Genomic DNA, 13,208 nt, shown 5'->3' on the forward strand with positions numbered 1-13,208 from the left:
CACTCAGAAATGGTATTCTTCTGCTGGAGGTGTAAAACACAAAAGGGGACATATTTGCATATGTTATGGTCTTGTGAAGGCTAGCTGAATTCTGGCAAAGAGTATATTATTTTATCCCAGCATGTCTACAGATTCTCCTTTCTCCCTGTTTTTGTTTGCTTGGAATTGATTCCGTAGACTGTTATCAGAATAAACTGTGTAACCTAGCATTTATAGCAGCTAAGAAATGGAGTGCCATTAAGTGGAAGGTTGGATAGAAACCACAATGGATAGAAGAAATGTCAAGTTATGTATCACTAGATTAGATGCATTACACGATTAAGGGTATACTGTGCAACCTTCATAAGGTCTGGATGACTTATATGGAATACTGTCTGACAAAAGGAGTCTGTATTGAAAACATGCCCACTTCAGGGGAGATACCTATTTAGGCAATCCCTAGCTGCTGGGCTGCCCAGTCATGGCCCTGGGTGTCTGCCGTACTGTTGGTTGTCACTCTGGCCTTGGCCTAACACACATGAAATCAATGATGAATGTTTCCCTAAGATCCGAAAGCTGAGTGGGGTGTGTTGGGTTGGGGCGCTGCAGGGCTGTGGACCTCTAGGAGCAGGATGAGGTGACCCAGCTAGATTGTGTGCAAGTAAAAAGAGCTCTACAGTACTATTAGGCCTATGATATGAATTACACTGAACAAAAATATAGTTCAGTCTTATTAATCACTTAAACACATTTAATAATGATCTCTTACCTAGCTTGATGACTGTGGGCATTTTTGCTTACTTTTTGTTGTTTTAAATAGAGACGTCTAGAAGGGCCATTGGTCATATTCGATTGTGTAGAAATACAGGAAATAAGCTTTATATGCCTCCAAAAATGGGAGGACCCCCAGACCCCCACCAAGTTATGTCCCCCCCACTTCTAAAACCAAAATTGCGCCCCTGGTAATGATCATGCTGTTTAATCAGTTTCTTGATTTGCCACACCTGTCATTATCTTGGCAAAGGAGAAATGCTCACTAACAGGGATGTAAACAAATTTGTACACAACATTTTGGAGTAATACACTTTTTGTGCGTATGGAACATTTCTGGGATCTTTTATTTCAGCCAATGAAACATGAGACCAACATGCTGCGTTTATATTTTTGTTCAGTGTAATAGAATTAAGCGCATTATTTATTGTGATTAATCGCAAATTCAGAGTTTGCTCAAATTGAGCTGTAATTTAAGACTATTTATACAAAAAGCAACACAAGAATATTGAAGTCTTGATTTTGTCCAAAGTAACAGTACGCAAAATCTGGTAAATTGATAAACCACACCTTCTTTAACCTCAATGTCAACTTGTTTTGACATTGCATTGTTGTTTTTAGCTGTATAGATTATGTATTTTTTATGTTTTCAGTGTATTTTCAATGCACTCAAATTACAAAAAGTTAACTGATTAACTCTGACACTCCTAGTAAATCACACAATATTGCTACTTCATGATGAAATTGTCTTGCGTAATAGTGGGGATCTCAATCCAACCTGTTAATGATCTAGCAGCAGTGTGTTTGCACTGTGGATAGCAGCAACATGTCTATGTACACTGTCCTCAATTTCATACTGTGCTTCATCCACATTTTCACATTTGAAGTTCTATTTGCACTTCAGAGACACTTACCACTGTCACCCAGCTACATGCATACAGTCCTCAGAACACTCTGCCAAAGGATTGTTCCAATCTAATAAACCATGACAGACAAAATAGGGCAGCTACTTCACCACTAGATAGAGTGAGTAACAGTAGAGTGGGCTGTCAGTGCAGTGTGGTTTGGTACTGTTGGCCAGATGAGAGACAAAAAAACTGTCAAACAGAGACAAGTAGGCAGGAGGGAGAGTGGACACTGACAGGCAGTACACAGTCTGATGGGTGGAAGGCTGCAGTAGTTGGGTAGATTATCATGTGAATAACATACAGGCAGAGATATGGGAAAATGAATCAGCCAGACACAGGGAGGAAGCTGGGCTGAAGCACAAATACAGGGGTGATTGATTTCCAGAATGTTTGTAACTGCAAGTGCAATGTTTGCACCTGCTATTTTCAGAAGAGAATAACATGCATAAAACAAAGCTAGAACCATGAAACTGTCTTCAACTTTGAGATTTTATACACTTTATTTAACCCTTTGTTCTACTACTCCTGTAGGGTTTACTACCTCTGGAAAAGAACAGGTGCTAGCACTGTACACGTTGAAGCTGTACACACACACACAGATAGTCAGTAAATCTGACCCCGGCCCTTGTATATAAACATAATAGGAGTTTGATTTAGCATGACTGGCAATCCATGTCTCTGCAGGTGGGAGTGCTGTCTCTGTCTTTGCCTCCGGCTGGAATCTCCCAGGTTGCTCATCCATACTGATATGCCACAGCAATCAGGCAAGGTTGGTAGACACTGGGCTTGTTCGACATCGCAGCAGACTTTGCAGGCTAGTCAAGACTGACTGATCTACTAATCACCAGGCATAATAAATAAATACTTCTTATTATTTGTAGATCAGTTAGTCACAATTTACCCACGGATTAGATCTGCTTGAACATGCCGACGGACAGTGCAGTAATGTAAGTGTATTCCTGAAGTAAATCTGTTTCTCGAGGGCTAAACTACAAGTAACAGTTGATGTGAAAAAGTATAGGCTATTTCTTTTTTACCCCAATTTCGATCTTGTCTCATCGCTGCAACGCCCCAACGGGCTCGGGAGGCGAAGGTCGGGTCATGCGTCCTCCGAAACATGACCCGCCAAACCGCGCTTCTTAACACCTTCCCGCTTAACCCGGAAGCCAGCCGCACCAATGTGTCGGAGGAAACACCGTTCACCTGACGACCGAGGTCAGCCTGCAGGCGCCTGGCCCGCCACAAGGAGTCACTAGAGCGTGATGAGCCAAGTAAAGCCCCCCGGCCAAACCCTCCCCTAACCCGGACGACGCTGGGCCAATTGTGCACCGCCCTATGGGATTCCCGATCACGGCCAGTTGTGATACAGCCCGGTAACGAACCAGGGTCTGTAGTGACGCCTCTAGCACTGCGATGCAGTGCCTTAGACCGCTGCGCTACTCAGGAGCCCAGTATAGGCTATTTCTATCCTGCATTGGGGCTGCAATACCATTGAGAGCAATTCTACCTTGATTCAATGTTTTGCCAGAGGTCAGTGCTCAGTACAGCAGAAAGTCTTCGAATAGTCCTATATGTGGGCCTTTAGTTAGCCAAAGAGGGTGTGAATCATTGATATTGAAATGAGGCAGAAAACGTCTGACTCTGTTTGTTGGCTCAGCTTTAGATAATGGTGGAAACTGTGCAAAGAGATCTTTGGTTCAGGTCAATTGGCAATCATGTGTTCATCATACAAGGGAGTCCCAGGTGTTCCATCAGCAGCTGTTCCTTTAAATCAGAAATGAAGTGAATTAATTGATACATTACAATGTGACAATGTCCTTACCAAGTATGCCGTCACAGGCTTTTACAATATATAACCACAAAGCTAGCCTACTACACAGGTATCTGATGCTGCACTTTCTCTCATAGTTGTCTTGTTTTTGCCAGCTAGTGTGTGAGCAAGTTTCTAAATGAGTTACTCCTGTGAACATTTGGCAATGCATTTTACAGTATGTCTGGGAGTATGAGGTTCCCCCTTTCAAGGATCTCGCCCTCCAGCATGTGTACAGTAATGTATGTACTTGGGCAACTGTTCTGGTCATACATGGTTTGCTATAGTAATAGCATCACCCACATGGTTTTTCACACACACAAAATTCTCAGTCTATTCTATATTCCTCAATGTATTTGTAAGATAATGCCCTTCAACACAGGAGAAAGTCAAGGGAAGGACAGAAACAGGCTCTTAGAATATTGATTCCATTGTTGATGCATGATGCAGTCGACCTAGTCCATCACTACAGTAAGACTGCTGAATAACTGGCTGTCTACCTGCACCCTCTATCTGCACAGATGATGCACACTTACATGACTCTCTCCTAACAGTCTCTCACTCACACACACACCCCTGCCATCCATTGCTGCTACTATTTATTATAAATGTATCCTGTTACTCAGCCACTTTACCCCTGATTGTATGCATATAACTACCTCATCTATCACCAGTATCACTACCATAATTATTGATATTGTTCTTCTATATAGTGTATATTATTGTGTTCTTTCTCTACTGGTATTGACACTATTTTCTGTAGATATTTTTATATTGACACTTTCTATTTTTTATATTGATACTGCACTGTTGAGGAAGAGCCAGCAAGTAAGCTACAAGTAAGCATTTCACTGTACCGTTTAAACCTGCTGTATTCTGTGGATGTCACACATTTTTATCTGATTTGGTTTGATATAGTGTGTGTTTACCAGAGACAATGTGAAGACCAACATGACCTGCACCAAAGTTATAGGATAAGGACTAGATAGTGTATTTTTACCTGGAGTTATTCCTTATTGTAGGCTACTACTTTCACCACTTTCACTCTCACTCGGTTTAGCACAGACAGACACACATCCGCATGTGGATCCTTAAAGAGATGGGTGGGGCTAAGGTTTAAGAGGGTGTGAACAATGCTGAATGGGCATAAACAAAAAAAGAGCTCTCTGGCAAGTGTGAAAAACTTTTAAAGCAGCATACCTTTCCATATATTTATCCAACCATAGTGTATGATATACCATTACGAGGCTCTGAGTCTGTACTTTTATAAAATAAAGCAAAAAGCCAATCACTTAAATTTGATAGAGAATTTCAGACACATATGTTCAACTCATAGCTAGTTTATCCAGTGACCACTGCATTTACAAAGATGGCTACTGACTGAAATGTAGCTAGACTCGGGAGCTCATGGGCACACAGGCTACATTGACAAATTGGTTAGATATGATTACACCACAGGCAACAATAACTGGTGACTAGTTTTTAGACAAACACACTTAGTATACAAAACATTAGGAACACCTGCTCTTTCCATGACATAGACTGACCAGGTGAATCCAGGTGAAAGCTATGAGCCCTTATTGATGTCACTTCTTAAATCCACTTCAATCATTGTAGATGAAGGGGAGGAGACAGGTTAAAGAAGGATTTTTAAGCCTTGAGACAAATGAGACATGGATTGTGTATGTGTGCCATTCAGAGGGTAAATGGTTCCCAGGCTGTGTCACAACCGGTCCCATAGGGCGGCGCACAATTGGCCCAGCGTCGTCCGGGTTAGGGGAGGGTTTGGCTGGGGGGGGCTTTACTTGGCTCATCGCGCTATAGCGACTCCTTGTGGCGGGCTGGGTGCCTGCAGGCTGACTTCGGTCGTCAGTTGAACGTGTTTCCTCCGACACATTGGCTTCTGGGTTAAGCTGGCGGGTGTTAAGGAGCGTGGTTTGGCAGGTCATGTTTAGAAGGGCGCATGACTCGACCTTCGCGTCTCCCGAGCCCGTTAGAGAGTTGCAGCGATGAGACAAGATCGTAATTGGATATCACGAAATTGGTGAGAAAAAGGTGAAATTCATGGTTTTGGATTGTCCTAGACCTAGAGTCATCAATCAGTTTTCCATTTGCAATGCACATTATTGTTTTATAAAGACACTGTATCTGTCTACCTTATTTTATGACTAGCATCATCACATTATCATTCCAATACGGAGGGGATGAATTGTTGTTGGGGTTGTTGTTGAGTTTGTTATTAGGGTTGTTGTTGGTTTGTGGTTGGGATTGTTGGTGGGGTTGCTGTCAGGGTTGTTGTCAGGGTTGTTGTCGGGGTTGTTATTGGGGTTGTTGTTGGTTTGTGGTTGGGATTGTTGGTGGGGTTGCTGTCAGGGTTGTTGTCGGGGTTGTTATTGGGGTTGTTCCTGTTAGGGTTGTTGTTGGAGTTGTTATTGGGGTTGTTATTGGGGTTGTTGTTGTTGGGGTTGTTGTTGTTGGGGTTGTTATTGGTGTGTGGGGGGGGGCGCTAAAGACATCATACACCTGGTTTCCCAGCTCTAAATCACTGTTACAGTGAAAGTACACGTGCGATATCACCGAAACACATGGTTTTCGGATGTACAGTATCACATGAATTTTGGGGGGGTAAAACATGTGGTTTTGGATTGTCCTAGACCTAGAGTCATCAAACAGTTACCCATTTGCAATGCACATTATTATTTTATAAAGACACTGTATCTGTCCCTGTCTACCTTATTTTATGACTAGCATTGTCACCTGATCATTCCAATACCGAGGGGATGAATTCCACAGAATAGAGGGTGAATGTGTCTTCCACAGAATAGAGGGTGAATGTTTTTTCCACATAATAGAGGGTAAGAATGATTCATTTCCTCTACTGAAATTCCATTACTCAGGCCAGTTGCGAAATGCTAATGTTTACAGAAACTGAGCTACAGGTCCCCTAGCTCAGTTGGTAGAGCATGGCGCTTGCAACACCAGGGTTGTGGGTTCGTTTCCCACGGGGGGCCAGTATGAAAAATGTGTGCACTCACTAACTGTAAGTTGCTCTGGATAAGAGCGTCTGCTAAATGACTAAAATGTAAATGTAAAATGTAAATGGACAAGACAAAGATTGAAGTGCCTTTAAACGGGGTATGGTAGAAGGTGCCAGGCGCACCATTTTGAGTTTGTCAAGAACTGCAACACTGCTGGGTTTTTCACGCTCAATGGATTCTCGTGTGTATCAAGAATGGTCCACCACCCAAAGGACATCCAGCCGACGCAACTGTGGGAAGCATTGGAGTCAACATGGGCCAGCATCCTTGTGGAGCGCTTTTGATACCTTGTAGAGGCTATGCCCAGACGAATTGAGGCTGTTCTGAGGGCAAAAGGGGGTGCAACTCGATATTAAGAAGGTGTTCCTAATGTTTTGTACTCTTAGTGTATGTTCAACTCATCATTAGTTTATGCACTGACCACTGCATTCAGACTCATTACATCAGTCTTTAATGGTTTTGAGAGAAAGAAATGTGCTTCATTCAAATATGGCCGCACTGTACCTTTGTCACTGTCATGCTGTGAACCATGTTCATTGCTGGTCTCTGCATATTTTACATTTTTGGACCATTTAAATTCAAAACAATCATTTGATATTGAGATAAAAATGGCTACATTGGACCTTTAATGTAGCCATTATCAAAGATTCCCATCTCTACAAAGCGCTTTAAACTACAGATACCTCTCACTCTCAGAACATCTAATACAGTCACCTTTAGAAAACAGAAATATTCCAGGTCACAGCTGTGGTTGGTCAGATTGAGGAGTTTGATGTGGAGACGTGAAGAATATCTGAAAATATCACTTAGTTTGATGGCTAACTATTAGTCCACCCTTGTATGTCAAGGGTGCTTTACATATTCAGGCGGAAGTGAAGCATCCCCCACACACGATTCTGCTCTATGCTCAAACATGTCTAGTATTCTGTGCTATATGCAAATGTGATGGAGCAGAGTCATCATGCAGCTGAGTCAGGGGTGATGGGTGCAGTGTGGGTGTTCAGATGGGATGAAGATTTTTATTAAGACACAACCACAGGTGGCTGGTGGCACCTTAATTGGGGAGGAAGGGCTCATAGTAATGGCTAGAACGGAGAAAATGGAATGGTATCAAGCACATGAAACACGTGGTTTCCATGTGTTTGACACCACTCCATTCCAGCCATTATTATGAGCCGTCCTCCCCCACCAGCCTCCTATGGACACAATGTGATTGGCCTTCTTTTGCACCTTGTCTGTAAGATTCTATGTAAAAACAAAATATCTCGCTTTTCCAGCCATGTGTGCTGTCCAATCACGTCAGCTCATAGATAGTGTTGGATGTCGAGAGGTATGATGATGACTCAGTGATTTGACTCACAGATTTGGATGTGATTTGGTTAAAGAAATGATGCATACTCAAGTACAGTAAGTAATGAATCTGCAGAGCATAGAATATCCAAACACTTCATTTCAAATGGGACAATGCTAACTAACAGGCCTAGTGCTATTCATTGTGCATGATGCCATGTTACTGGTCCCATAGCTGCTATAACTATATACTCTATGGCACAGCCCCATCAAAAGAACAAACATTCAGCCAAATTGGGGATTAAACAAAAGTAATTGTATTTTGAAAACATTTTGACATTCCTCCTGTAGCCTGCAAACAAATACAATTTCTACTGGTCTATAACATATCAGCTGCATGCATCCAGGCTTTCATAACAAAACAATTCTTAGAACAGCTATGTTGGTAGAGAAGCGCCTGCACTGCAGCTGCTACTCCTCGCTGTTTAGAAATGGTTGTTTACATAGATACTGTAGCCTTCATGTAAACAGACACTGGTCTGTTTCAACTCACAAGTCAGGGTTCAACATTAAATCATCATACACTGTATCAGCATAGCTGAGATGTTCATTAAGATTATGTGACATTGTAGTGTTTGCTGTGGTTAGCAGTGGTTAAACCTCTGACAAGGCATCATGTGTTGTCACTGATACAGTAAGAACTGTGTGAACACATTGCCACCTGGTGGCTTGCTTGTCACTATAATCTATAAAATGTATAATGTGTACTTCAAACTAATGTACAGGTAATGATATGTTGGCAGTAGGCCTAATCAAGACAGAGAGACTCTTGGATTGTATTATACCTGGCAGGCCACTCCTACCAGGTGACGCACTACTGATGCCCCCCAGGGCTCGATTCTAGGCCCTCTCTATATCAAGTCACTCGGCTCTGTCATATCCTCACATGGTCTCTCCTATCATTGCTATGCGGATGACATTCAACTACTTTTCTCCTCCCCCCCTTCAGACACCCAGGTGGTGACACGCATCTCTGCGTGCCTGGCAGATATCTCAGCTTGGATGTCGGCCCACCACCTCAAGCTCAACCTCAACAAGATGGAGCTGCGCTTCCTCCCAGGGAAGGCCTGCCTGCTCAAAGACCTCTCCATCACGGTTGACAACTCAACAGTGTCGCCCTCCCAGAGTGCAAAGATCCTTGGCTTGACCCTGGACAACACCCTGTTGTTCTCTGCAAACATCAAAGCATTGACTCGCTCCTTCAGGTTCATGCTCTACACAACATCCGTAGAGTACGACCCTACCTCACACAGGAAGTGGCGCAGGTCCTAATCCAGGCACTTGTCATCTTCCGTCTGGATTACTGCAACTCGCTTTTGGCTGGGCTCCCCACTTGTGCCATCAAACCCCTGCAACTTACCCAGAACGCTGCAGCCCGCCTGGTTTTCAACCTTACCAAGTTCTCCCATTCACCCTGCTCCTCCGCACTGTAAGTCGCTCTGGATAAGAACATCTGCTAAATGACTAAAATGTTAAATGTAAATGTAAGACTCACTGAAGACAAGTTGTGAAACAGTTGAACACCTTAACACTGAACATGATAGCCTGCCAGATACTAAAGGACTTCTGCTTACATTAGAGACTTGTAGCGTAGGTGGGAGTTTGTAAACATGACAAATGATAAGTAGCCTCAGTTAACAATAAATAATGGTCATAGAGTTTATGTGTCTGATGTGTCTCAGTCATGTCTTGTTTATGTTACTCATGGCCATTTCTTAGAAGTATTGGGTGAGTTCAAATCAAATCAAATCAAATCAAATCAAATGTTATTGGTCACATGCGCCGAATACAACAGGTGCAGACATTACAGTGAAATGCTTACTTACAGCCCTTAACCAACAGTGCATTTATTTTTAACAAAAAAAGTAAAAATAAAACAACAACAAAAAAAGTGTTGAGAAAAAAAAGAGCAGAAGTAAAATTAAATAACAGTAGGGAGGCTATATATACAGGGGGGTACCGGTGCAGAGTCAATGTGCGGGGGCACCGGCTAGTTGAGGTAGTTGAAGTAATATGTACATGTGGGTAGAGTTAAAGTGACTGTGCATAAATAATTAACAGAGTAGCAGCAGCGTAAAAAGGATGGGGTGGGGGGGCAGTGCAAATAGTATGGGTAGCCATGATTAGCTGTTCAGGAGTCTTATGGCTTGGGGGTAGAAGCTGTTGAGAAGTCTTTTGGACCTAGACTTGGCACTCCGGTACCGCTTGCCGTGCGGTAGCAGAGAGAACAGTCTATGACTAGGGTGGCTGGAGTCTTTGACAATTTTGAGGGCCTTCCTCTGACACCGCCTGGTATAGAGGTCCTGGATGGCAGGAAGCTTGGCCCCAGTGATGTACTGGGCCGTACGCACTACCCTCTGTAGTGCCTTGCGGTCGGAGGCCAAGCAGTTGCCATACCAGGCGGTGATGCAACCAGTCAGGATGCTCTCGATGGTGCAGCTGTAGAATTTTTTGAGGATCTGAGGACCCATGCCAAATCTTTTCAGTCTCCTGAGGGGGAATAGGCTTTGTCGTGCCCTCTTCACGACTGTCTTGGTGTGTTTGGACCATGATAGTTTGTTGGTGATGTGGACACCAAGGAACTTGAAGCTCTCAATCTGTTCCACTACAGCCCCGTCGGTGAGAATGGGGGCATGCTCAGTCCTCTTTTTTTTTCTGTAGTCCACAATCATCTCCTTTGTCTTGGTCACGTTGAGGGAGAGGTTGTTGTCCTGGCACCACAAGGCCAGGTCTCTGACCTCCTCCCTGTAGGCTGTCTCATCGTTGTCGGTGATCAGGCCTACCACTGTTGTGTCGTCGGCAAACGTAATGATGGTGTTGGAGTCGTGCCTGGCCATGCAGTCATGGGTGAACAGAGAGTACAGGAGGGGACTGAGCACGCACCCCTGAGGGGCCCCGTGTTGAGGATCAGTGTGGCAGATGTGTTGTTACCTACCCTTACCACCTGGGGGCGGCCCGTCAGGAAGTCCAGGATCCAGTTGCAGAGGGAGGTGTTTAATCCCAGGATCCTTAGCTTTATTTATGAGCTTAGAGGGCACTATGGTGTTGAATGCTGAGCTGTAGTCAATGAATAGCATTCTCACGTAGGTGTTCCTCTTGTCCAGGTGGGAAAGGGCAGTGTGGAGTGCAATAGAGATTGCATCATCTGTGGATCTGTTGGGGCGGTATGCAAATTGGAGTGGGTCTAGGGTTTCTGGGATAATGCTGTTGATGTGAGCCATGACCAGCCTTTCAAAGCACTTCATGGCTACAGACATCAGTGCTACGGGTCGGTAGTCATTTAGGCAGGTTATCTTAGAGTCCTTGGGCACGGGGACTATGGTGGTCTGCTTGAAACATGTTGGTATTACAGACTCAGTCAGGGACATGTTGAAAATGTCCCAGTAACATTCTGGGACAACTCTATGGATAGCTAATGCAACTCAAATTCTATTTCATCCCATTTCCTAGAATTTGTCCTATTAACTAGCATCCCGATTGGAAAATGGCATTAATGCATGGCCTACACACAGTTCTATAATGTCAAGGTAGAAGTTCAGTGGAAGCATCAAGCTCCAACCCTTTGCCTTTTGAATAATCTATAATGTTTATCCAGAACACATAATCAAAATGTGCATGTTTACTCCAGTGCCTTCAAAGATGTTGCAGTGTTGAAATGGAATTGATGCTGTTTGTTTTGGTCTCTCCAGACGTCACCACCAGAAAGACACGTGGCATGAAATAGCCATTTTACTGTAATATCCCCTCTGCTACCCCACTCATAGTAATTGTATCAGCAGTGTGGGCACAGGCTCTGCTGTGAATGGAAGAGTCTGAATCACAAGCCTCTTTCTTCTCTATCCATAACCCACATCACATTATTAGACCCTATTGTTGATTGTTGACGTCATTGTTGATCGCTGTTGATTTTGGTCAAAACCCGCTTCTTCCTCCAAATGTTATTGTGGTGGTTGATTATGTATTAACAACCCTGGAACTGAACCATATTAGTGGTGGTGGTGATGATGGTGGTGATGATGGTGGTGGTGGTGGGGGGTGATGATGATGCATGTGCAGGAAAGTTTTTCTACATTTCACATTTTCATACCCTGATTTGAGATTGTTGCTCATCTCTGTCCTTCTAGCACAAACTAACTCCCTCCACAATAAAGGCAATGAAACATGTCTGTGTGTCTTCCTGGGCCCAGCTTCCCAGTGAATAAGTCAGTAATTATCTGTTCTGTAATCCTGTCATGTTAACCCACGCCACCCACCTGCTCACGGATAGGGCCACGCTGCTGCCTTTTGGGGCCATCTGCTTTCAAAACACTGCATTGTTTTGTCACTTTGACAAACCCCTTGGACCTCTGTCCTTATAAATGGGTCCTAATGGTAAACAGTTGTGGGCTGTGATTACTCTGTATCTGGAGAGTTTCTCCTAAACAACCTTTCACAAACTAAAATCAAAGAGAAAAGGCCAATTTTGGCCTTTAGTGTGCATGGAGGCCAACCACTTGACACAGTTTATATAAGTGACACAGCTGTTATGATGTAAAAGCCCACCTTCCCCAAACTGATGATGCATGTGGAATAACAAGTGGAGTCAGTGTTTTCCTCTGTCTGATAGGCTGCTTACACTCACTCACTCACACACTCACTCTCTCTCTCTCTCTCTCTCTCTCTCTCTCTATGCTAAATATGAGGTGAGAGGGTGGCTTAAGGTCACTGATTTGCTTAGAAAGACAGGGAAATATGCAAGGAAGAAAATGAAATGGGTGAGAATTTTTCACTCCATTTATAGTTCAGCTGTGCCCCCTACTGGTAAGGCAAGTCAAATCAAATTAAATCAAATTGTATTTGTCACATGCGCTGAATACAACAGGTGTAGACCTTAGAGTGAAATGCTTACTTACAAGCCCTTAACCAACAATGCAGTTTTAAGAAAAGTAAAAAATAGATAACAAAAAAATGTAAATAACAAATAATTAAAGATCAGCAGTAAAATAACAGTAGCGAGGCTATATACAGTGGGTACCGGTACTGAGTCAATGTGCGGGGGCACAGGTTAGTCGAGGTAATTGAGGTAATATGTACATGTAGGTAGAGTTAAAGTGACTATGCATAGATAATAAACAGAGAGTAGCAGCAGCGTAAAGGAGGGGATGAGGGGACAATGCAAATAGTCCGGGTAGCCATTTCATTAGCTGTTCAATGAGTCTTATGGACCTAGACTTCGGGGAACAATGCACAACATTATTAGACCCTATTGTTGATTGTTGACGTCATTGTTGATCGCTGTTGATTTTGATCAAAACCCACTTCTTCCTCCAAATGGTGGTTGATTATGTATTAACAACACTGGAACTGAACCAT

This window comes from Coregonus lavaretus (genome assembly GCF_964263955.1).
Source record: "Coregonus lavaretus genome assembly, chromosome: 14".
Classification (NCBI taxonomy): Eukaryota; Metazoa; Chordata; class Actinopteri; order Salmoniformes; family Salmonidae; genus Coregonus; species Coregonus lavaretus.